The sequence below is a fragment of the Neoarius graeffei genome, chromosome 21 (assembly GCF_027579695.1).
Source record: "Neoarius graeffei isolate fNeoGra1 chromosome 21, fNeoGra1.pri, whole genome shotgun sequence".
NCBI lineage: Eukaryota > Metazoa > Chordata > Actinopteri > Siluriformes > Ariidae > Neoarius > Neoarius graeffei.
This window is the reverse complement of record NC_083589.1, coordinates 32,739,645-32,766,820: the sequence shown is the minus strand read 5'-3', so window position 1 is coordinate 32,766,820 and position 27,176 is coordinate 32,739,645.

Genomic DNA, 27,176 nt, shown 5'->3' with positions numbered 1-27,176 from the left:
CTTTCCTGGGCTGAAGCTTCCTCAGTTGACCTCTGACCTGGTCTGCAGTAATGCATGGAAGAGTCTGTGTTGAGGTGGGGGAGGAGGGGGCTGCTGTGATGACTGGGGGGAGGTGTGTTGAGGGAAGAAGGAGAGATGGCTGCAGTGAGGGAGAGGGTGGGAGGGACGTGGGCTGGTTGAACCGATTTGAAAAAGTCATTCAACTCATTCGCCCTCTCCATTGTCCCCTCAATGACTCTGGTCTTTGTATTGTGGCCTTTGATGGTTTTCATATCTTCCCAGACCTCCCTCATGCTGTCCTCCTTCAGCTTCTGCTCCACCTTTCTCCTGTAGCTGTCCTTAGCTTCCCTCATGCAGCGTTTTACCTCCTGCTGTGCTGCTTTCATTGCCTCCCTATCCCTGCTCCTGAAGGCAGCCTTCTTCCTGTTGAGGACAGCTTTGACTTCCTGTGTTACCCATGGCTTGTTATTAGGGTAATACCGTACAGTCTTAGTGGGGGAGACCACGTCTGCACAGAAGTTAAGGTAATCTGTCAGACAGTGTGTCAGCCCCTCTATGTCCTCACAGTGTGGGCTAAGCAGCACATCCCAGTCCGTGATGTCATAACAGTCCCTGAGGGCACCTTCCATTTCAGGGGACCACCTCCTGATGGAGCTAGTTGTTGCAAGCTGCCTTTGAACCAGGGGGATGTATTTCGGCTGTAGAAGAACCAGGTTGTGGTCAGACTTCCCTAGTGGTAGGAGGGGTGTGACTCTGTATGCATCCCTCACATTAGCATACAGCAAGTCAATTGTCCTGTTGTTCCTTGTTGGACAATCCACAGCCTGGTAAAAAGCAGCCAAATTAGTGTCCAAAGTAGCACGATTAAAGTCCCCGGAAATGATGATAAAGGCCTCAGGGTACTGTGTCTACAGCCTTGCTGTGACAGAGTGAATCCTCTCACATGCAGCGGCTGCATCTGCCCTCAGAGGGATGTAAACGCAGATGGTGATCACGTGACTGAACTCCCTCAGCAGATAATATGGCCACAGGCTAATGGCTAGCAGCTCCAAGTCTGGGCAACATAAAACTGTCTTTATGGAGATATGTCCCGGGTTACACCAGCAGTTGTTAACATAAATGATGAGTCCCCCACCTTTGCTTTTCCCGCATGTGTTAGTGTCTCTGTCGGCTCTCACAGCAGTGAATCCCCACAGGTCCACATTAGCATCCGGTACAAGGTGTGTTAGCCATGTCTCCGTAAAGATAAATAAGCTGCTTTCCTGGTAAATCCGCTGGTTGTTCAGAGCGGAAAGCTCGTCAACTTTATTCGGCAGCGAGTTCACATTCCCCATGATAACGGCGGGAATGGATGGTTTGTAGCGACGCTGGTTGTCCGCTAGCCTAGCCTTTAGCTTAGCTCCAGCCTTGCAGCCCCTGGGTTTCCTCCTCAGCTCAGCCAGGATGGGGTGTCGTATCCCGGTTTGTCCCATTGTTTTCAGGGCCAGCAGCTCCTCTCTCGAATAAGAGAGAAAACTGGCTCCTGGTTGCGTGTTAAAGTTAAATATATCCATGTTATGTAGTAAAACACACTATGTCTTCGTAAGAAGAGCAGAAAAGTAAAAAAAGGTGGAAAAAAGAGGTTTAAAGAGCTAAAAACTACAGAGCTACTGGAGAGGCAGCTGTTTCACACAGCGCCCGTACATTGTCCAATAGCTCTGATCAGTGATATCTCTGATCAGTGAATTGTCCGATATCTCTCAAGATATCAGACAAGATAGTGCCCATACATTGTCCGATATCTCTCAAGATATCTCTGATCAGTGAATTGAGTCAGAGTTTGAAATCAATAAAATTTTATTTTTTAAAGTGATTTTAACAATAGATATTGGCCTTCATTTATCAATCTAACATAGAAACCACCACAGATCTAAGTGCAGGAAACATTACATGGCATGGTTCATGTATGATTCATAAAACATTTTTATCTTATCAATCACAGTGGAGGGTGGCACAGTGGTGTAGTGGTTAGCACTGTCGCCTCACAGCAAGAAGGTTCTGGGTTTGAGCCCAATAACTAGTGGGGGCCTTTCTGTGTGGAGTTTGCATGTTCTTCCTGTGCCTGCGTGGGTTTCCTCCGGGTGTTCTGGTTTCCCCGACAGTCCAAAGACATGCAGGTTCGGCTAATTGGTGGCTCTAAATTGACAGTAGGTGTGAATGTGAGTGTGAATGGTTGTTTGTGTCAGCCCTGCGATGATCTGGTGACTTGTCCAGGGTGTACCCCACCTCGCGCCCATAGTCAGCTGGGATAGGCTCCAGTTTGCCTGCAACCCTGCACAGGATAAGCGGCTACAGATAATGGATGGATGGAATCACAGTGGAAAAAATGATCAGGCATTGAATAATGTGGTGGCTGAAAAGTATTGTCATTTAAATAATCATGCCCGGAAATATTTTTGGTTTCGAGGATGCCCCTGGACTTTACAACATGGAGAGGCATAATACCGCAAAGAAGAGAAACCTCTCTGTCCTTGAAATAGAAGCTCTAACATCGCAAGTCCAATTGAACAAATTATTTCAATTTGGCAGCCTAACGAGTAGCCTTATAAGAAGTCACAAAAATGCAGTATGGAAAGAAATCACTGCTGCAGTCAACAGCATTGCTGTCAGCAATCGAACTCCAGCTGATGGTTAAATATTATATATTTTATATATATATATAGCCTATACTATGTGGGCTCATATAATAGTAATATAAGAGCTTATATCAGAAATCTTTGCACGTACGTGAAGAATAAATTGTCAGATCTCAAACCAGATCCTCATTTTAATGATGTTTCGATGTTTCAGATCAATCAGAGACAGGCACCAGTGGTGTTCAGCCTTCGGCTAGACAAATCAGCCTGGAGCCAACTGTAAGCTGTGAGAGAGAGAGAGAGAGAGAGAGAGAGAGAGAGAGCATGCCCTCTGCCCTCCATGCTGGCACATAACCACCCTGGATGTCTTGAGAGACAAAAGTGACTTAATAGCCACTCACCACTCCACATAAAAATCCCTGTACTCCCAAAAAACATGAGTCTTCTAAGGCTACATCCACACGACAATGGCAACGAGATGTTATTAAAAAAAATATCGCGTCCACATGGGCAACGGATCAGTAAAATATCAGGTACATATGGCAACGCAACGCTTGCTGAAAACGATGCAATACACATGCCACACCTCTAGGGGCGCTGTAAGACGGTCCCTTCAGAGACACCAGAACAATAGAAGAAGTAAGGACGCATGCGCATAAACTATTATGCGCGAGACTTCATATTAGCCACAAAGTCAGAAAAATCTGTTTGTAAAATTACATTATAATGACCAAATACAATGAAAAGTATTTTTCCAGTCTCACCTGTGAAAGGTAATCCCATGTGATCTCGTTTGGACGGCAAACCTGTTGGTACAGTTAAACGCAGCATATGAATGAGGCATCTTTATTCTCCACTTTGACCCATCCAATATGGTGGCGAGGATGACGTATGATTCTACTTGGAAGGCGGCGTCTTTAATGGTCCGGAATAAATTGAATGCTACACGTTGATGGATTAATTTGTTCTTCTACACCCTTTTTGAGGAATGTATTGTAGGACTTAAACCAACATCTGAAGAGGTGAGATCGCTCCTTTTTTTCCCTATTTTTGCTGGCGGGATTGACTCTGCCCTAAGGGCTATTCTCTCTCTTTCTCTCTCTCTCTCTCTCTCTCTCTCTCTCTCTCTCTCTCACTTTGCACCATTACACAATAAATATTCACAGTGAAAATATTTTGTAAGCGCGTTTCATGAACCAAGTTATAGGATTTGTTGACAACTCGCATCGAGTTCGTTACACTTCTACCAGGCGTCAACCACATGTGGTTGTGACGTCATCATAAACAAATCCGTTCTACTCATCCAGACGACTTCGCAACGGCGCCGTTGCCAGATCTTTCCACTCTGGAACCCGTTCTCAAAAGATTTCGTTTTGGGGCACCCAAAACGCCGGTGCCATGTGGACGCCAGGCCGAAACGATAAACAATTTTATCAGATTCATCTGAATCCGTTGCCGTGTGGACAGGGCCTAAATGTCTTCTAACAGAGCCAGATGTGCCATTGCCAAGATTTGACTAACAAAGATAAGCATCTCTTCTTCTTCCCCACATAGTCAGCAAGGTACCACTGATGACATATTAAACAGTCCATCATTGGTGTGTGTAGGGCATTTAAACTTGGTGGAGCCCATCCCTCTCCATGCTTGGCCAATGGACAATTTAGAGTAGCTAGTTAACGCATGTCTTTAGACTGTGGGGGAAACCAGAGCACCTAGAGGAAACCCATGCAGACACAGGGAGAACATGCAAGCTCCACATAGAAAGGCATGTTCGAACACGTCAGTCATGAGGTTTGAACATGGAGCCTTCTTGCGGTGAGGCAACACTGCTAACCATTGCACCAATGTGCTGCCCAAATAAGCACTGATCACATTGCAAATTGGTTCACCTACCTGTTGCGTTTACCGTAGTTACTTCATTTTAATTGCTTGTAATTTTATCACCAATAGCTAAGCTTCAAAATGAAAGATATTCATCTTACATGAAAAAAAAACCCTGTTAACTCTGCCATGTCAGGTAACAGACTGTGGACAGATGTACAGTGTCTTGCAAAAGTATTCATCCCACTTTGTGTTTGTCCTGTTTTGTCACATTACAAGCTGGAATTCAAATGGATTTTTGCAGGGTTAGCACCATTTCGTTTACATAACATGCCTACAACTTTAAAGGTGAAAGTTGTTGTTTTATTGTGACACAAACAATAATTAAGTTGGAAAAAAAAACAGAAATCTGGAGTGTGTATAGGTATTCACCCCTTTTCATATGAAACCCCTGAATAAGAGTTGGTCCAACCAATTCACTTCATAAGTCACATAATTAGTTGATTAAGATCCACCTGTGTGCAATCAAAGTGTCACATGATCTGTCACATGATGTCTGTATAAATCAACCTGTTCTGGAAGGACCTTGACTCTGCAACACTACTAAGCAAGCAACATGAAAACCAAGGAGCCTCCAAACAGGTCAGAGACAAAGTTGTGGAGAAGGATAGATCAGGGTTGGGTTACAAAAAATATCTCAAACTTTGAATATCCCACAGAGTATCACTAAATCCATTATAGCAAAATGGAAATAATATGGCACCACTACAAACCTGACAAGAGAAGGCCACCCACCAAAACTCGCAGACCGGGCAAGGAGGGCATTAATCAGAGATGCAACAAAGACACCAAAGATAACATTAACCTCCTAGGGCTTAGCGGTCACATGCGTGGACAGCACTTTATGGAAATTCGGAACAAGAATCCACATATGTGGACATACTTTTTCTCTAAAAGTACATCTTATCAAAAGATGATGCTTAGTTTTTATTCTAATCAGGTTCTAATAAGCCCAAATAGCAAAGAGAAATAAAAAATGCATGTAAAAAAACAGCTTGGGCCTTAGGAGGTTAAAGGAACTACAAAGATCCACAGCAGAGATGGGAGTATCTGTCCATAGGACCACTTTAAGCCATACATGACACAGAGTGGGGTTTATGGAAGAGTAGCCAGAAAAAAGCCATTGCTTCAAGAAAAACACTAAGAAAACACACTTGGAGTTTGCCCAACAGCATGTGGCAGACTCCCCAAACACATGTGTAGCTTTCCCTAGGTGTGGGTGGAGCACAGAGGACGGCAGGACAGAGATCAGGTTTGCAAATCGGTTTTATTGCCAAACTTTTCAGTCTAACCACTAAGAGTTACTGTTACAGACACACACACACACTCGGCGTCTGGTTCCAGGGAGAGCTTCGCTCTGCTCTCGCTCTCCCTCCTCATATAGGGCGCGGTCACTGGGAAGACACACAAACACAGGTTAATTGCTCTCAGGTGAAGTGATTCTGCCACTTACCTTCCCTGACTCCGCCCTCCCGTCACAGACCGGTGCTTGACCACGCCCCCGCTGCCACATACCCCCACCGCCCGACTCAGGCCGGGCAGCCGTCTGAACTGCAGCCGACTCCCCCCCCCCCCCCCCCCCCCCCGATGGGAGAGGAAGTCTGCCACGACCATCTGCGTCCCCGGCCTGTGGACCACCTTGAAATTAAAGGGTTGGAGCGCCAGATACCAACGGGTGATCCGCGCGTTGGCATCTTTCATGCGGTGGAGCCACTGGAGGGGTGCGTGGTCCGAACAGAGGGTGAAAGGGCGCCCCAGCAGGTAGTACCGGAGGGCGAGGACCGCCCATTTGATCGCCAGGCACTCCTTCTCAATCGTGCTGTAGTGCCCCTCATGCACTGACAGCTTCCGGCTGATGTATAGGACCGGGCGATCCTCCCCCTCCACCTGCTGGGACAAAACGGCCCCCAGCCCTCTGTCCGACGCATCCGTCTGTAACATAAAAGGGAGAGAGAAGTCAGGGGAGTGTAAAAGTGGCCCCCCACACAGTACAGCCTTTACCTCCGAGAAAGCCCGCTGGCACTGCTCCGTCCACTGGACCGGATCTGGCGCCCCCTTTTTAGTGAGGTCAGTCAGCGGGCTGGTGACGTCCGAATAATTAGGTATAAACCTACGATAGTAGCCAGCCAGCCCCAGGAACTGTCTCACCCCCTTTTTGGTCTTGGGCCTCGGGCAGGCCGCAATCGCTGCGGTCTAATTAATTTGGGGACGCACCTGCCCGTTGCCCAAGTGGAAGCCCAGATACCGTACTTCCACCCGCCCAATCGCACACTTCTTTGGGTTGGCAGTGAGTCCCGCCCGTCTCAGCGACCTAAGGACGGCCCTCAGGTGTTGCAGGTGCCGCTGCCAGTTGTTACTATAAACGATAATGTCGTCCAGGTAGGCGGCCACATAGGTGGCGTGGGGCCGGAGGACCCGGTCCATCAGCCACTGAAACGTAGCGGGCGCCCCAAACAGCCCAAACGGAAGTGTGACGAACTGGTGTAAGCCGAACGGTGTGGAAAAGGCCGTTTTCTCCCAGGATAATGGAGTCAAGGGGATCTGCCAATATCCCTTTGTTAAATCCAGTGTCGAGTAGAAGCGAGCCGTGCCTAGACGATCGAGCAGCTCATCAATACGAGGCATTGGGTACGCGTCGAATTTAGACACCGCGTTGACTTTTCTATAGTCCACACAGAACCGGACCGAGCCGTCGGCCTTGGGAACCAAGACCACCGGGCTGCTCCAGTCGCTGTGGGACTCCTCGATGATGCCCATTTCGAGCATGGCCTGAAATTCTTCCCGAACCACCTTTTTTTTGTGTTCGGGTAGTCTATAAGGGCGGCTTCGCACTACCACCCCCGGGGGTGTCTCTATGTGGTGTTCTATGAGGTTAGTGCGACCGGGCAGGGGCGAGAACACATCCGAAAACTCGGCCTGCAACTGGGCGACCTCTGTGAGTTGGGTCGGGGAGAGGTGGTCTCCACAGGGGACCGGAGAGGTACGTGATGCCAAATTCCCTTTTTGAACCTCCGGCCCCAGCTCCGCCTTCTCCGGAACTACCGACACCAATGCCACGGGGACCTCCTCATTCCAGAGTTTGAGCAGATTGAGGTGGTAAATCTGTAGCGCCCCCCCCTGTCTGTTCGCCTCACCTCATAGTCGACGTCCCCGACTCGCCGTGTGACCTCAAAGGGTCCTTGCCACTTGGCGATTAATTTGGAGCTCGACGTGGGCAAGAGTACGAGTACTTTATCTCCCAGTGTGAGCTCTCTAAGGCGCATACCCTTGTTGTACAGGCGGGCTTGCCGTTCCTGGGCCTGCCGCAAATTCTCCTGAGTTAGGTGGGTGAGCGTGTGGAGTTTTGCGCGCAGGTCCATAACGTACTGAATTTCATTCTTACTTTGTGAAGGTCCCTCCTCCCAATTTTCCCGCAGCATGTCCAGGATGCCGCGCGGCTTACGCCCATATAATAATTTGAACGGGGAGAACCCCGTGGAGGCTTGGGGGACCTCTCGCACTGAGAACAGCAAGGGTTCGAGCCACTTATCCCAATTACGTGCGTCCTCACTTATGAATTTCTTAATGATATTTTTGAGGGTGCGGTTGAACCGTTCCACTAAACCGTCCGTTTGTGGGTGATATACACTGGTACGGATCGGCTTAATCCCCAATAACCCATACAGTTCGCGTAGTGTTCGTGACATAAACGTAGTGCCTTGATCAGTCAGAATCTCTTTCGGGATTCCAACTCGGGAGATGACGCGGAAGAGTGCCTCTGCAATACTGCGTGCTGAGATATTGCGCAGAGGCACTGCTTCCGGGTATCGCGTTGCATAGTCCACTAGAACTAATATAAAGCGGTACCCTCGTGCTGACCGATCTAATGGCCCGACGAGATCCATCCCAATTCTTTCAAACGGGGTCTCGATTAACGGTAGAGGGCGCAATGGCGCTTTTGGAATGGCCGCTGGATTTATTAACTGGCATTCGCGGCATGCCGTACACCACCTACGGACATCGCCGCGAATCCCCGGCCAATAGAATCGGGCCATTATTCGGGCTAGTGTTTTATCCTGCCCTAAGTGTCCAGCCATGGGATTAAAGTGAGCCGCCTGGAATACCAATTCCCGGCGGCTCTTTGGAATCAAAAGCTGCGTGACTCGCTCTTTAGTTTGAGTGTCCTGCGTCACTCGGTATAACCTATCCTTCATAATCGCGAAGTAGGGGAAGGACGGGGTGGCGTTCGGCAGGAGCATTTGACCATCGATTACTCTCACTTGGTCAAACGCATGCCGCAGAGTCTCATCTCGCGACTGCTCTAATGGGAAATCCGCGAGGGATTCCCCAATAGAGAGAGGAGGAGCCGGTGGCTCCTCACCCTGACGCGGAGATGACGTAGACGGCTCTGCGACAGCTGCTCCCGCCAAAACGACCCCGGGACCCCCCCCGTCAACTGGCAGGACCCACTCTCTACTAGGCGCGTCATTAAACCCCGAAATCCCGGCCAATCAGTCCCCAAAATTAAAGAGTGGGTAAGGTGAGGATTAACCACCGCCTTCACTATAAATTTTTCCCCTCTGAAAATAATGTGGACCGACACCAAAGGGTAGCGGTGAACATCCCCGTGCACACACAACACCTTCACCCCTTGTGCTCCCCCCAATGCCTCGTTTTGCACCAGGCTTTGGCGAATTGAGGTCTGATTACAACCAGAATCCACCAACGTCTGATATGTAGCCCCTTGGATACTCACCGGTATGTGATACGCTCCGGCCTGATCGAGGGCGGCCTCTGGCGCGTCGGGGATCCGAACCACCGCGCCCACTTCCATTGCTGTGCACTGCTGTTGAAGGTGGCCCGGTTCCCCGCAGTGCCAGCAAACCGGCCCGGGCTTCCCCTCTGCACCGGTGATCTGGGGCTCACTCACCTGAGGTGGGGGAGAGACAGACACAGAAGGGAGAAACGGGAGGGCACCGCGGGTGCGGCGGGCCGGCAGGGGTGGTGCCGGCCCCCGCCTCCGCGGTGGGGGAATGGGGCGAGGACGGGACACAGGAGGAGGGGGGAGAGAGAGAGAGAGAGAGAAGAGGAGAGAAGAGATGTCGTCATCTGCTGTCCTGCCGCCGAGACAGCCGCCAGATGATCCTCCGCCAGCTCGACTGCCTGATCCAGCGACGCCGGGCGGTGGCACTGGACCCACTCCGCGGTTCCTGCTGGTAAGCGGGCGATGAACTGTTCCAGTACCACCTGATCGACGATTCCCTCGGCGTCGCGATCTTCGGCCCTCAGCCACCACCAGCAGGCATCCCGGAGCTGCTGGCCGAACGCGAACGGGCTGCCGACTTCCTCCTTCCGCAGCGCGCGGAAGCGCTGGCGCTGCTGCTCCGGCGTGCGCCCCACGCGCTGAAGGACAGCCCGGCGAAGGTCGGCGTAGGCCAGCCGGCGATCGGCGGGGAGCTGTAGTGCAGCCAGCTGCGCCTCTCCTGTCAGGAGGGGGAGGAGGCGCGCCGCGCGCTGCTCCATCGGCCACCCCGAGGCTTCGGCGACCTGCTCGAACAACGTGAAGAAAGCCTCGGGGTCGTCCTGCGGGCCCATCTTAGTTAAGGTGAGGGGAGACGGGCCCGCGGCCGGAGCGCTGGTGGACCCCGCTGACGCGAGGAGATGCCGGAACGCCTTGCGATCTTCTTGCTGGGCCAGCACCAGGGCATCGAAGCGCCGCTCTTGTTCCTTTCGGAGTGTGACGAGCGCCTGGTGCTGGCTTTGCTGAGCTGTGGCGAGGGCGTGGACCAGGTCGGTGAACGGGGAGTATTCCATGGGGCTGCTGGGTTGGTGCTCCATGTCCCGGGTTTCGGCACCACTGTAGCTTTCCCTAGGTGTGGGTGGAGCACAGAGGATGGCAGGACAGAGATCAGGTTTGCAACTCGGTTTTATTGCCAAACTTTTCAGTCTAACCACTAAGAGTTACTGTTACAGACACACACACACTCGGCGTCTGGTTCCAGGGAGAGCTTCCCTCTGCTCTCGCTCTCCCTCCTCATATAGGGCGCGGTCACTGGGAAGACACACAAACACAGGTTAATTGCTCTCAGGTGAAGTGATTCTGCCACTTACCTTCCCTGACTCCGCCCTCCTGTCACAGACCGGTGCTTGACCACGCCCCCGCTGCCACAACATGGAAGAAGATTCTCTGGTCAGATGAGAGTAAAATTGAACTTTTTGGCCATCATGGGAAATGCTATGTGTGGCGCAAACCCAACACTTCCAATCACCCTGACACCATTCCTACAGTGAAACATGGTGGTGGCAGCATCATGCTGTGTGGATGTTTTTCATCTGCAGGGACAGGAAAGCTGGTCAGGACCGAAGGAAAAATGGATGACACTAAATACAGGGCAATTCTGGAGGAAAACCTGTTTGAGTCAGGGATGAAGATGTCATTCTCCGCCTCGGACATCCACTCTGGAGATTATGGATCTCTCACACCAGCACCGATCCAGACCCAGGAACCGAGACTTCCAGCACCTCAGCCCTACAATGGAGAACCAGGTACTTGCAGATCGTTTTTGTCTCAATGTTCGTTGACATTAGAGCTACAACCTCTGGCCTTCCCCACAGAACGCTCCCGGGTAGCATATACAATAACGCTCCTCACTGGCAAGGCCAGAGAGTGGGGAACAGCGGTCAGGGATGCCAATGCACCCTTTTGTTCCAGTTTCAAGGATTTCTCCGAGGAGATGAGGTGAATTTTTGACCGTTCTCTGTCCGTCCGTGAGGCAGCCAGAGAGCTCATGGAGCTGTGGCAGGGGTCCCGGTCTACCTCTGATTACGCCATCGAGTTCCAGACGTTGGCAGCTTCATGCGGTTGGAATGAGAACGCCCAGATCAACACGTTCCTGCACGGCTTGTCCGACACCATCAAGGATGAATTGGTATTGCAGGAACTGCTGTCAGACCTCTCCAGCCTCATGGACCTCGCCAACCACATTGACACTTGGATCCAGCAATGGAGGAGAGAGAAGAACCGCCCCAGACTCACCTCCTCTCCACCTTCCGCCGCGTCCGTCGAACCCATGCAGGTAGTCCGTGTTCGGGCGTCAGTGGAGGAATGACATCGCCGGCAGAGCACGGGGGCCTGCTTCTACTGCGGTCAGCTGGGATACATCTGCCGAGCCTGCCTGCTAAAAGGACGAGCCCACCAGTGACTCAAGGGGCCCTGGTGGGCAACGCTCGGAACCAGTCCCCCACTAATTGTCCTTTACTTCCTGTCATCATTATCCATGACAACCAGTATCACCACCTCCAGGCCCTTGTCGACTCAGGGGCAGACAGTAACCTGATCTGCTCTGCCACTGCCAAGCATCTGGGAATCCCTCTACTTGCTCTTGACGTTCCTCTCACTGTCCTGACACTCAATGGCACCGGCTTGACCAGCATCATCCTGCTCACCCTAAGGATTTCTGGTAACCACTCAGAAACCAGCCAGCTTCACATCATGAACAACCCCCACGTACCCATTGTCCTAGGATTACCATGGTTAATGCAGCACAATCGCCACCTTTACTGGACTAATAACACCATCCTAGGCTGGAGTTCTTCCTGCCTGGCCTCCTGTCTGAACTCCGCTCTGCTTCCCACCAAACCACCACAGCCCTCAGCCAGCGAGTTTCCCGACCTCTCTCATGTGCCTCCAGAATATCTGGACCTTAAGCTAGTTTTCAGTAAGACCCGAGCAGTGTCCCTCCCTCCTCACAGACCCTACAACTGTGGTATTGACCTCCTGCCCGGGACAGTGCCACCCAAGGGACGCCTCTACTCTCTTTCTCCCACTGAAAGACAAGCCATGGAAAAGTACATCACCAAATCGCTGGCAGCTGGGATCATCCGCCCTTCCTCCTCCCCAGCAGGGGTGGGGTTCTTGTTCATTGAAAAGAAGGACAAGTCACTCCACCCCTGCATTGATTATCGGGTCTCAACGCCATCACGGTCATGAACCGCTACCCACTACCACTCATGACCATGGCCTTTGAACTACTCCAGGGAGCCAAGGTATTAACCAAGCTAGATCTATGCAATGCATACCATCTCATCAGGATCAGGGAGGGGGATGAGTGGAAGACAGCCTTTAATGCCACCACTGGTCATGATGAGTACTTCGTGGTCCCTTTCGGCCTGACCAACGCGCCCGCAGTCTTCCAGGCACTTGTTAACAACGTCTTAAGGGACTTCCTAAACATCTTCATTTTTGTGTACCTGGATGACATCCTGATCTTCTCCTGCTCCCTGGAGGAACATCGGGGTCACGTCCGGCAGGTCCTCCAGCACCTGCTAGAGAACAAGTTGTTTGTCAAGGCAGAAAAGAGTGAATTTCACCAGAGCTCTGTCTCGTTTCTGGGATTCATCATTTCCCCGGCAAGGATCCAGATAGACCCCCTCAAGCTCAAGGCAGTTGCTGATTGGCCCACCCCATCTTCAAGACGAGAGCTCCAGCGCTTCCTAGGATTCACCAACTTCTACAGGTGCTTCATTTGCAACTTCAGCACGTTGGCCAGACCGCTCTCAGCCCTGACCTCAACCAAGACCCAATTCAAGTGGGGGGAGGAAGCAGAGAAAGCCTTTTCCATGCTCAAGCACAGGTTTACCACAGCACCCATTCTCACCATACCCGATCCTACCAAGCAGTTTATTGTCGAGGTTGACGCTTCCGAGTCGGGAGTTGGAGCTATACTTTCCCAGGGGGCCAGTGACGACAAGGTCCACCCATGATCCTTCTTCTCCCGCCGGCTATCCCTAGCCGAACAGAATTACGACACCAGCGACGAGAACTACTGGCTGTTAAACTAGCCTTGGAGGAGTGGAGGCACTGGCTCGAGGGGTCGGAGTTCTCCTTCCTAGTCTGGACCGACCATAAGAATCTGACGTACCTCAAATCCTTAAGTCCTCAAGTTCCTCAAATGCCTTAATTCCTGTCAAGCCCGTTGGTCTCTCTTCTTCTCCCGGTTCAACTTCACATTTTCCTACTGCCCAGGCTCCAAGAACAGCAAACCTGACACCCTGTCCAGGATGTTCTCCTCCCACCAAGAGGAGTCCAAGCCGCCTGAGATCATCCTTCCTCCATGCTGCCTGGTGGGAGCCGCCATTCTAGAGGTTGAGATGCTTGTGCAGAAGGCCCTGGAGCAGGAGCCCGGTGAAGGTAACCCCAACAACATTCATCCTAACCATCTGTTTGTTCCCGGTCCTGTGTGAACCCAGGTGCTGCAGTAGGGTCATGTCTCCAAGCTGGCCTGTCATCCGGGAGCCGCCCGAACCCTGGCACTCATCCAGCAGCACTTTTGGTGGTCATCCATCAAGGAGGACATCCAGGAGTTTGTGGCAGCCTATGACACATGCTCCTGGAACAAGACAGCCAATCGACCCCCTGCCGGCTTACTAAGACCCCTCCCGACTCCACATCAACCTTGGTCTCACATCGCCCTGGACTTCATCGCAGGACTCCCCAACTCAGGTGGCAACACATGCATTCTCACTGTCATTGACCATTTCTCCAAGACAGTTCATTTCATCCCTCTTCCCAAGCTCCCCTCAGCCAAAGAAACTGCTGAACTACTCATCCAGCACATTTTCCGTCTACATGGACTGCCCACTGACATCATTTCTGGAGGGCTTTCTACAAACTCATCGGGGCCACCTGTAGTCTCTCATCTGGCTTCCGCCCACAGACCAACGGCCAGGCAGAACGGGTGAACCAGGCTTTGGAGGTTGTACTCGGGTGCATGGTGTCCAGGGATGCCAGTTCTTGGAGTAAGTACCTACCCTGGATCGAGTACACTCATAACACTCTTCCTTCATCTGCCACAGGTCTCTCACCCTTCTAGTGCTCTCTAGGTTACCAACCACCACTCTTCCCCAACCAAGAGGAGGAGGTCGCCATACCCTCTGCCCAGATCTTCATATCCTGCTGCAGGAGGACGTGGGCATTGGCCCGGAGAAAACTCATTCGCTCTGTCCTAGCATCCAAGAGGCAGGCCGACAAACTCTGCTCTAAGGCACCCACTTACCGGGTGGGGCAACGAGTCATGCTCTCCACATGCCATCTACCACTCAGAACCGTCTCCTGCAAGCTGGCTCCCAGGTACCTAGGACCCTTCCTCATCAAAAAGGTAATCAACCCATGTTCTGTCAGACTAGCACTACCACTCACCATGCGATGCATCCACCCCACGTTCCACATGTTACAGCTTAAACCTCTGGTCTCTTGTTCTTTGCTCCCACCCTCCAAACCCCCTACTCCTCCCAGGCTCATCAATGGCAGTGAAGCCTACATGGTCAAGAAGCTGCTGAAGGTGCGGTGGCGAGGCAGAGAACTCCAGTACCTGGTGGACTGGGAAGGTCACAGTCCCGAGGAGAGAAGTTGCGTCCCTGCCAGGTTCATCTTGGACCCAACCCTCATCTCTGACTTTCACCGGCAATACCCGGACGCTCTTCCTAAAGCACCTGGAGGCACTCATTGGGGGGGGTACTGTCATTCTCTGCCCTGGACATCCACATCATCATCATGGGAAATGCTATGTGTGGCGCAAACCCAACACTTCCCATCACCCTGACACCATTCCTACAGTGAAACATGGTGGTGGCAACATCATGCTGTGTGGATGTTTTTCATCTGCAGGGACAGGAAAGCTGGTCAGGACCGAAGGAAAAATGGATGACACTAAATACAGGGCAATTCTGGAGGAAAACCTGTTTGAGTCAGAGACGAAGGTGTCATTCTCTGCCCTGGACGTCCACTCCGGAGATTATGGATCTCTCATGCCAGTGCCGATCCAGATCCAGGACAGGAATTCCCTCTCACCCGTATTCACTTCCTGGTTTTCACTGCTGTGTATAAATAAGCTGTTTTCAGACTCAGACTTTGCCAGAACGTCTCGTTTGCTTCTTTAGCCGTTTCTGTGCCTCTCTTACTGTTCATGGTTATTCTCTCTCGTGACTTTTTCTTGTTCATGGTTTTTGCACTAGCACTCTTCTGGTTCATGGTGTTTTTTGCACTAAGGGTTATTTCAGATTCATGGTTTCTTGCACTAAGGATCTTTTCTTGTTCATGGTTTTTGTCTTTGCCTGTCTCATGTTTTTGTCAAGTTGTTTGTCTTATTTTGTCCGGACTATTTTTGCTATTTGTTTTTTGTCCTGTTTGTTTACCTTTTTGCCACACCCTTTTTTCCCTGAATTAAATCATATTATTTATTGGATTGCTGTCTGTGTTCTGCTTGTGGATCCTAACTTCACCGTACCTCCACCCACCCTAACAGAAGGTTTACATTCCAGCAGGACAATGACCCTAAACAAACTGATAAACCTACACTGGAGTGGTTTAAAGGGAAACATTTAAATGTCTTGGAATGGCCTAATCAAAGCCCAGACCTCAATCCAATTGAGAATCTGTGGCATAACTTGAAGATTGCTGTACACCAACAACGCAACCCATTTAACTTGAAGGAGTTGGAGCAGTTTTGCCTTGAAGAATGGGCAACAATCCCAGTGGCTATTGACCCATCCCACGTGACGTCACGACAAATGCGGCTGCCATTTTGGACATGAACTACCAGTAGTCTACCACAGCCAACAATGAGGAACGACGGCGAAGCATCGAAAGGAATATAGCCATCAAAGAAAGTTTTTACTTTCAGCAAGACTTCCATCATGCCATTATATTGTTGTGCACCTGGATGTAGTAACCATCAACACACAAGGCAAGATTTATCATTTTATCGGATCCCGACAGATGCTGACCGACGGAGAAGATGGATGGTCTCTAAAATATTGGCAAAATGATGTTTATTGACATAGCAATTGTGTGTAATGGGAAGCATTTGCATATCCGAAGTGTTGTGTTTACATCAAAGATAAAATAAACCGATATGACAACGACTGCTGCTGCCAGGTTGGAGACACAAACTAGTAGAAAGAAAGTGTGCCAACAGTGCCAACACACTTCCTTTGTGGTCGATTCTGCTTTAAGTTAAGATGCATTTAATTATTCATCTGCTGTGGGTTTGGAATCGGTATCCTGACCGATTTGTTCATGTTTGTGGTGCCATTTGTTTGTTGACGCGTGTTGAAATGGAAGATTGGTTGTTGACATGATTTCCAGTGATGCTTTGGTGCTACTGTGGATCAGATGTGTTGAGTAGCCTGACTGTTTTTTTTTTTCCTTGCGTGTGGTATCATTGTTGATGCGAGGTTGTTTTTTGAACATGCCAATGCGGACACGATTTCCCCTGATGAGTTATGACTTCAGACGCGATGTGTGTGTGGAGGTGTGGAGTCTGCGTGATATGTGCGTAAGATAGGCTTCTCATGTGTTTGGAGATCCGTGCTCTGAGACAAGCGCAAGCACCCCCCCCCCCCCCCAAGGGAAAAAAAGGGACCCCCCGAAAATATCGGCATAGTTCGAACACTGGGTTGGAGAAAGTAATGGCAAATAGTGAGTGCACAAACCATAGAAGGTAAACTGTACACAGCGCCAGGGCATAGTGATGGTATGTCTAGTTTTAGATTGTGTTAGCTTATCAATGAACACACTCGTCACTCGATGAGTTTCACGTCTTTACGACGGATACTTAAATGTGTGTTAGGTATTATTGTTGCAGTGTAAGCGGTCATTGTAGCAGCTAGATGAGCGAGAACCGAAAGGGTGTGTGCCATAAACCGTTATTTCTTCATGTCCAAAATGGCGGTCGCGTTTACGAAGGTCACGTGAGTGGGAAGGGTCAATATGTGCTAAGCTAATAGAGACATACCCGAAGAGATCTGCAGCTGTAATTGCAGCAAAAAGTGGCTCTACAAAGTATTGACTTTGGGGGATTAATACCTATGCACACTCCAGATTTATGTTTTTTCATCTTAATTATTGTTTGTGTCACTATAAAACAACAATTTTCACCTTTATAGTGGTAGGCATGTTGTGTAAATCAAATGGTGCTAACCCTTCAAAAATCCATTTTAATTCCAGCAGAAACTAACATTCAATGTGTACTATTTTACATTATATTCCACTATGCACTAAGGTAGTCCAAGGTTATACTCACCCTGTTTGTCAAGCTAAATTCTTAATATCTTCATTCTATTCTTGTCCCCATAATGGGTTTGAGATTGCGAAGGGTATTCAGTACCCATTAAGCATGTATCACACTCCTGCATGATGCATTTTGGGCCTTCCAGCACTATTCACTTAAAGACCACATGGTGAAATGGCATCATTTAGCCTCAAAATACAGCGCACCTGTGAACGTGAGCAAAGTAAATCCATCGTCTTAACAATATGAAAGGGCAATAAATAAAGGCTGCTCATCCCAGATCTGTCAGTGAAAGGGAGCGAAGAGACAGTAAGTCCTGAAAAAGGACAATATTGATCACTCAGCCACTAATAGAAAACAATAAATAAGGATAGGAATGAGTGACATCAAGTAAATGAGCTGAAGAGGAAATGGAGGCAAAGATTTGGCTTTGATCGCTGTCTCTCTCATCTCATCTATCAATCTTTTACTGACATCTCCAGGTTCATGACTAAGAGACAAGTCTTTCACCATCCATGGAGGACTGATTGATTTTAATGTCAAAATAAGCATCATATTTTTTCAAATGCATATTTTTTTATTTATTTGTCCTTCCTCCAGGGTTACACACTTTCCTTTTTGTGTGTCTGGACAGTAAAGCAATTTGATTTCATGCCAGCATGTTTGATCCCATGCAAACATTGGAGTGATATTTTGTGATACAGCCAATGCATGATCCCATGCAAACATTGGAGTGATATTTTGTGATACAGCCAAAGCACTTGGTAGGTATACCATAGATAGATAGATAGATAGATAGATAGATAGATAGATAGATAGATAGATAGATAATCAATTGTATGTCCATTGATTTAATGCAAAATCAGCTGTATGGTGAAATCAATTATTGAACAAAAATACTCAAGTTACCATTTGTGTCTAATTATAGTGTACATCATTAAAAAAACAATTGGACCAAATAATTTCCATTTTTGTGGGAAATGCAGGCGACAGACAAATGCAAAAGCTGAAAGAGAGATTATTCAGGCAAACTGGCAGATGAATCCAAATCATAAGGCAGAAAGCAGAATCAAAAACAGTCAGATGAGGCACAAACAGAACATTAGAGGCAATTTCAAAAAGGCAAAGTCTAAAGTACAAAACAAAGTCAACTCAAGCTATTAAAACTAAAAGCCTCTTTATAGTGTGCTGTGGTGATTGTGAACAGGTGACTGCACTCAGTAGTCGGGAGAATGTGAGTGGTGAAGTGTAGGGTCGGAGCTGCAGTCCAAGGTGGCCGTACTTGAAGGCCGCTGTGAATTCTGAGAAGTGGAGTTTTGAGTGCAAGCAGGTGCAGACGTGGAAATTTTATTGTGTAAATGATTAGAAAAATACACAAGGACTTGATTTAAATAAAACACTAGAAAAGCACTCGGAGAGCGCAGACCTCTGCCAAGAATCCTTTAAAAAAATCCGGGATCCAGAAGGTGATCCGGATCACCGCCAAAATTTAATGGATTGTTACTTGTGCCCAGTCACACCTCTGGAAAAAAATTCAGAGCAATCCGTTCATAACTTTTTCTGTAATGTTGCTAACAGACAAACCAACAAACAAACAAACCAACGCTACCAAAAAGATAACCTCCTTGGCGGAGGTAGTAAAAAGAAAGAGATGGTGACAGTTTTTTTTTTTAACTTGCTAATGATACACATCATTGTCATGCATTGCTGTAATTGTTTATTATTCTACTTTGTCCCAATATAATAACAGAAACTAGCTCTTCAAAAATGTTAAATTCTGTTCGAGACCACAAGACAATTTTAATTTGGAACACAAATCCTCAGTTCATTTCTTAGGCCTGATTAGAACATTTCTTGGACAAGTTTGACACCCATGGTTTAAACATAGGCCTGAGTAACATTCACATATACAGTAGCATAGTACGTGTTACGAACACCTCATGTGGATCTTTATTCATTGGTACCTTCCAACTCCTGAATGTTTACCAAGCATTAGGGGAAGAAAATTTATGTAGAAGGACGTCAGCTATGTCAATTAATAGTATGAATAAATCATTAGTTATTCTGAATTTGATAATTAACAAATGTTTGTAAATTCTAGTTCATAGTTCACTGTTAGTGTGTATATACTGTGAACTCATCATTTAATAGTGATGAACGAATTACTAGTTATTCATATTAAAACATTAACAAATGTTTAAGTGACACTTAAAATTATACTTCACGTATTTGCTCATTAATATACAAATTGTTCATGGATCATTTATGACTACAAGCAAAAGTTTCTTCCAAATTTTTAATCCATCCATCCATTATCCATACAGTGCCATGAGAAAGTTTGGGCACCCCGTCTGAGGTTGTACAATAATTGACTCTGTCTCCACAGAAAAACACCCTAGTGGCATGTCCTTCCTTTGCCCATCAGAGCCAAGTGCTGGGTTGTTTTGCAGACACTGATTTTAATTATTGGTGTATTCCTTTGTATGAAATTAAATCAAATGTGAAAAATAGGCTGTGCAAAAGTATGGGAACCCTTGACATTTTGTTGCTTTGAAAACCTGTAACTAATCATCACAGAGTAATTGAAAACATCAAGTTGGTTAAGTGAGCTCATTAAGCCTTGAACTTAATAGGCAGGTGCATCCAATCATGACAAAGGCTATTTAAGGTGGCCAAATGCCAGTTCTCTTTCTCTTTGACTGTCCTCTGAAGAGCTGCAAGATGGGGGCCTCAAAACAACTTTCTCATGACCTCAAAACGAAGATTATAGAGCAGTATGGACTAGGGGAAGGCTACAAAAAACTTTCCAAAAGATTTCAGCTGTCAGTGTCTACCGTGAGGAACATTGTAAGAAAATGGAAAGCCACAGGCACAGTCCTTGTCAAGGCCAGAAGTGGTAGGCCAAGAAAAATTTCAGGGAGGCAAAGACGAAGGATGCTGAGAATTGTTAAAAACAACCCACAGACCACCACCAGAGACTTGCAAAGGGATCTAGCTGCAGATGGGGTCACTGTGCATAGGGCAACAATACAGCGCAATTTGCATGAGGAAAGACTGTACGGGAGAGTGATGAGGAAGAAGCCCTTTCTTCGCAGTCGCCACAAATTGAGTCGCTTGAACTATGCAAAAGCACATTTGGACAAGCCAGTATCCTTTTGGAATAAGATCTTGTGGACTGACGAAACAAAAATCGAGTTATTTGGTCACAACAAGAGGCAATACACATGGCGTAAAAAGAACACAGAATTCCAAGAGAAACATCTGCTACCCACAGTGAAATTTGGTGGTTCCATCATGCTGTGGGGCTGTGTGGCGAGTACTGGTACTGGGAACCTTGTTAAAGTTGACGGTCGCATGGATTCCACTCAATACCAGCAGATTCTTGAGGATAATGTGCTAGAGTCTGTAACAAAGTTGAAGTTGCGCCGGGGATGGATGTTTCAACAAGACAATGACCCGAAACATTGCTCAAAATCCACTCGGGCATACATGCAGAGGAACAAGTACAATGTCTTGGAATGGCCATCCCAGTCCCCAGATTTGAATATCATTGAAAATCTGTGGGATGAATTGAAGCAAGCTGTCCATGCTCGTAGACCTTCAAACCTCAAGGAATTAGAGATGTTTTGCAAGGAGGAGTGGGCCAAGATGCCTTCGTCCAAGATCCATACACTCATTGGTGGCTATAGAAAGCGTCTAGAGGCTGTAATTTTTGCAAAAGGAGGCTCCACTAAATATTGATGGAATGTTTCTGTTAGGGTGCCCAAATTTATGCACGGGCCTATTTTTGTTTTGCTGCATATTGCACTTTTTCTGTTAGCCCAATAAACTTCTCTTCAATGCTGAAATATGTCTGTGTCTTTTATTTATTTCATATGTCAAGACTAAGTTGTAGAATCAAACACCCAATTATATATGAATGAAAAATACTGGGATTTGTCAAGGGTGCCCAAACTTTCTCATGGCACTGTAGCTGCTTATCCTGTGCAGGGTCGCAGGCAAGCTGGAGCTTATTCCAGCTGACTATGGGCGAGAGGCGGGGTACACCCTGGACAAGTCGGCAGATCATCACAGGGCTGATACATAGAGACAAACAACCATTTACACTTACATTCACACCTACGGTCAATTTAGAGTCACCAATTAACCTTACCTGCATGTCTTTGGACTGTCAGGGAAACCGGAGCACCCGGAGGAAACCTGCACAGACATGGGGAGAACATGCAAACTCCACACAGAAAGGCCCCTGTCAGCCACTGGGCTCGAATCCAGAACCTTCTTGCTGTGAGGCGACAGTGCTAACCACTACACTACCATGCTGTCCATCTAAATTTTTAAATGAACATTTAAATTAGCAGTGTTTATTATTCACAGTTGATGTAGTTGCTAATGTGTGTACTTGTAATTACAATGTAATATTTCCTTATACTTTTATGACATACAGCAGGCCTTCACTACTAATTGGCTCTGTAAAACATTAGTACATGTTTCAAAAATATCCAGGCTAAAACACTTGGTGTCAGAAAGGCTATTACAAGAATCACATATATGAATCAAAAGGTCAAAGTCCTTCCCGCACCATTCATGGCGCGTTTGGCAGCGCCGATCTCTGTTTCATAGCCCTCAGCCTCTCACCTATATTACATAGCTGGGGTTATGGTGGGGGGCTAGTCCTCTGGTAACCACAAGAGTTTGACTCCCCACTCATATCTGTATTGCAGCATGCCTTGCCAAATGGCAGTAGGCACCATTTTTATGATGGTCTTTGGTATGACCCGACCGTGAGTAGAACTCCCGATCGAGAGATGGACACGCTAACCACTAGGCCACTCACCGGTACATATATGAATCACATATACCGCATGTACATATTCTGAAATAAGAAAAGTCCAGATGAAGTTTTAAAAAGCTGCCTTGGCTTAGTTTGACATCTGTATTGATTCTGTATGATACTTTTAGAGATTATCACACTCACTGTCTGTCAGCTCCTTGGGCTTAGAGCCGAATGCTGGGCAAAGTTGTTATAAATACATACTTGAATTAATAAATAAGTATTTTTGCTGTATATCTCTGTCGGTTTTGATAGTGGCAGTGCCCTAACCTACTGTTCAGTCTGAAAGGTTTTTGGCAGTGCCGTCTGTGCTTAGAATAGGAGTAGGATTGGCTGATATTCTGAGGCTTTTGAAAAGGAAAAAAAAAAGTTCTGTAGACCAAAAAATGTTGAGGGCAAAGACTATGGCAAAAAGTAAAACTACAGGATGTGAAAAATGGATTTCTTTTTGTGCTAAAATCAGGCAATTTATGTGTTCTCCAGGTGTGGTGTGAGTTTGGGAGGATCATAGTGGGGCAGTGGATAGCTATCTAGCTTGCTTTATTTATTTATTTATTTGCCTGGAAACAGAGCAAGAAACTCAGTAGTGGTTGCTAAGAGGTACAAACATCCCCTCCACCCTGATGACACGCCCCTATATATAAATATTTGTTCTAAAATATTTTGCAATATATCACAGCCTATAATAATAATAATGATGATGATGATGATGATGATGATGACACACGTGGAATTTCTAAAGTCACTCTAATTATTATAAAAAAAGAAGACTCCTGTATAAGAGACAGTAAATATACAAGAACTAAAAGTACACTTGGCTATAAAGAGTTTAAATTTTCCTCACAGTCATTTCATATTCAGCAAATAAGACACTTTTTTTCCAAGAGATATCAATTTATGTCATCAACATCTCAGTAAATGGTACATATAGGACAGCAATGAATGACAGAGAAGCATATAGACCAAACAGAGAGGAAGAACATTAGTGCTACCTGCTGACTGATGTGAGCATTACAGTCCTACAGTTTGGGGTTGATTGTTTTCTGTTTTTTCAAAAACATGGCATCATTATGTTTTATAAAAATTGGAAAAAATTAAAGTAAAAAACCACTAGCTATGTTAGGCTGTGGAGGACATTTTGCTGTTAGTTTTGGGTTTACTTGTCCCCTGCAAGTGAATGGTCAAATCATGCATCCATTATCTGTAGCCGCTTAAGGCCTCTGCATGCTCTTGCAACAAGGCTTTCGCAGATAGCTTTTCTCAGACAGTTGTAATTTATCATTGAGCGGGGAGTAATAGGCGTGTGCGATGTTATTCACTGCCACAACGCAAGGGGGCGCAAAGTCGCGAAATCGCTAGGAGTAGTTGGTGGGTGTGGTTAGTGGAGTGTTTATCCTCCGGTTACTTATAATGACTAGAACTGGAGTCGTATAGATGTACGTACTTCCTCACTTCCTCGATCAACCACTCTTCGTGCTGCTCCATCTTCGCTCGTGTTTTTAAAAATGGCGGTAGTGAAAACAAACCAAACCGGGAAAGTAGGGAAGCGGAAGTGCGTGTACAGCGGATGTAGAGTGGACCAATCAGAGCCCTCTTGTCTGCGACGCTGTCTGCGAGGCTTCTGCGGTGGTCACAATTTTTGGGAGGTGCGCGCAGAGCGTCTGCGAAGGTGGGGGGGCTACGCAGACACTGTCTGCGATGCTATCTGCAAGGACTGGGTTGTCAGCATAAATTGGCCTTTATCCTGTGCAGGGTCATGGACAAGCTGGAACCTATCCCAGTTGACTATGGGCGAGAGGCGGGGTACACCCTGGACAAGTCGTGAGATTATCACAGGGCTGACACATAGAGACAAACAACCATTCACACTCACAGTCAATTTATGCCGCTTTTCCACTACCAACACGGCTGAGTTGGGCTGAGCCGTGCCGTGCTGAGTTGGGCTGAGTCGAGCTGAGTGGGGCTGTTGGCATTGCATTTCGACTACAATCGCGCTGAACCATGCTGGCTGGAAGTGGGTGGACACATTGGGTGGAGTTAGCGAAAGTGGGTGGACGTCAGGTGATGTCGTTAGGCGGCGCAAACAGTGACATCAGTGACCTTTTAAGCGGTAGTCTCACAACCTGGAGAGTAAACAATAAACATGGAGGACATGGAGTCGTTAGTGTTGCTGGTCTTGGTGCTGTGGCTTGTTGTCACCGACAACGCCAACAGATACTGGCAAGAGCGTATAGATGAGGCAAGGCGCATAAGGCTTCATAATTCTTGTAATTCGTAATTATTCTTCTTCCGGGTTTACGGTGTTTACAGATCCCAGCGTGCTCGCGGGGCGTGTGTGGGCGTGTGAGGACACTCCTCCTCACCAATCAGTGCACAGGGGAGTGTCTCCTCACGCCCCTAGCCTCACTCAGCTCGGTTTGGCTCGCTTCAGCCCCACTCCAAAACCGTGTGAGTTTTGGGGGCTGAGCAGGGCTGAAGCGAGCTGAGTCGTGCTGTTCTTAGATAGTCGAAACGCGAGCCGTGTCGGGCTGAAGTGAGCTGAAGCGAGCTGAAGTGAGCTGAAAAAGGGTAGTGGAAAAGGGCCATTAGAGCCACCAATTAGCCTAACCTGCATGTCTTTGGACTGTGGGGGAAATCGGAGCACCCAGAGGAAACCCATGCAGACACGGGGAGAACATGCACACTCCACACAGAAAAGCCCTCGTCAGCCACTGGGCTCAAACCCAGAACCTTCTTGCTGTGAGGCAACAGTGCTAACCACTACACCACTGTGCTGCCCATGGTCCAATCAGTACAAAGTTATTCTGACTCAGTACATTTACATGCGCATCCAAATCGAGCTGCTGTCGGTAATCGAGCAAAGGGTCCCAGCAGGGGTGCCAGAGAAATCCAATCCTACATGCATACTGTGAAATCGAGCTATTGAGTGAGGTGCATTGTGCACCCGAGCCACAGGTGGTGCTACACGCCCCATCGTGTTGGTACACTTCCGGTTGTCGTCATGAAGAGCTATTCAAGAGTATACACAAAGGGACTACAGGCGGAAATTAGCATATACTGCTATAACCTGGTACAGACATCTGTCCTGACCACAAGGATAATGTTTAATTTGTACACTGTCCCTTTTAAAAATAAAATAAACTCTAAGAAGAGTGTTTGTAGTTTGTATGTACGAACAGAAGTGTTCCTAATAAAGTGGGCGGCTAAGGTGAAGTGTCATGCCAACCGAGGCTGTTGTGTTTCCAGCTTGTGGTCTCGTCACTCGTCACTTCCGGAAGGGGCAGTGCTGAAGTAAGTAGCTCGAATACGTAGCTCGATAGGGTTTACATGCACTAAGTAGCTCGGCAGAAATCGCATAATCTAGGTCGTGTAGCTTGATTGCGAGAAATCAAGTTCGGTTCAATTTCAGCCGAGCTAAGGTGTTTACATGCCATTTAGAACTTCGATTTCAGACGAGCAACGGCAGAAATTCGATTTTCTCTATGTGCATGTAAACGCACTGACTGATCAGCTTTATGTTTTAGATGAAGCACTTCTATCCTGATGGGAGTGGCTTCTACTCAGTGGATCTAAGAGCTCACTAAATGGTTTAATGAGAATAAAAATGTGCTATAGACTTCACAATCTCAACCAAATCTCGACCCAACTGAAGACCTATAGTGGGTTTTTGACTAACAAGAAGCACTCTTCACCACCATCACCAAAACATTAGCTGAGGAAGTAATTTTTGGAGAATATATGCAGAGATGCACTGAAACTGTTCTGGCAGCTTATGGTGGTCCAGACATTTTAATGTTTTTTTTTTTCTCCTTGAATTTCTTTTTCCTTTTAATTTGTCACCTGTATGCATCTTATATTCTCTTAAACAGTTTTGTTTTCCATGTTTTTTTTATTGAAACTAATTCTAAAACGATGCAAAAACACATTAAATTATCTTGACTTGAACTGTGCATTTTTATTGGAGACAAAATAAAATCTGACAGAATTAATAAACACATTTAAAAGAATAAACTTACAAGACAAGTTCTAACTTTTTCAATGTTGGTTTATAATGAGCAAGGCAGACAGGTACAATTGAGGTTTTCGGTTTTTATTAAAAACAGTGTAACCAAAAAAAAAAAAAAAAGGCAATATGCAGAAACATGAGGCAGGCAAAAACTCAGAAGCTTGACAAATAGACATAAAACCATACAAGACCAAATCAGGAAACATAAAGCAGGCAGTGCTCAAACCACTAATCAAAGACAGGAAGCTAGGAAAGGCTTGGATTCATCAAACACAATGCAGGAATAAGACACTACAAACTACCACTGCGAGTCAGGGTTATTTCAAGGGAGTAGAGTGATCGCAAAAAGGTGAGTTCCACTAGTAATGAGGAGACTGAACAAGGAAATAATTTTGAATGGAGGTCATGTGATAACGTCATGTGCTGTAGATCATGGGAGTTGTAGTCTTCAGGAGTTACAGACATGGATATGTCATGGTATTGTTCATTCTCATCTCATCTCATCTCATCTCATCTCATCTCATTATCTCTAGCCGCGTTATCCTGTTCTGCAGGCAAGCTGGAGCCTATCCCAGCTGACTATGGGCAAAAAGTGGGATACACCCTGGACAAGTCGCCAGGTCATCACAGGGCTGACAGACACAGACAACCATTCACACTCACATTCACACCTATGGTCAATTTAGAGTCATCAGTTAACCTCAGCTGCATGTCTTTGGACTGTGGGGGAAACCGGAGCACCCGAAGGAAACCCACGCGGACACGGGAAGAACATGCAAACTCTGCACAGAAAG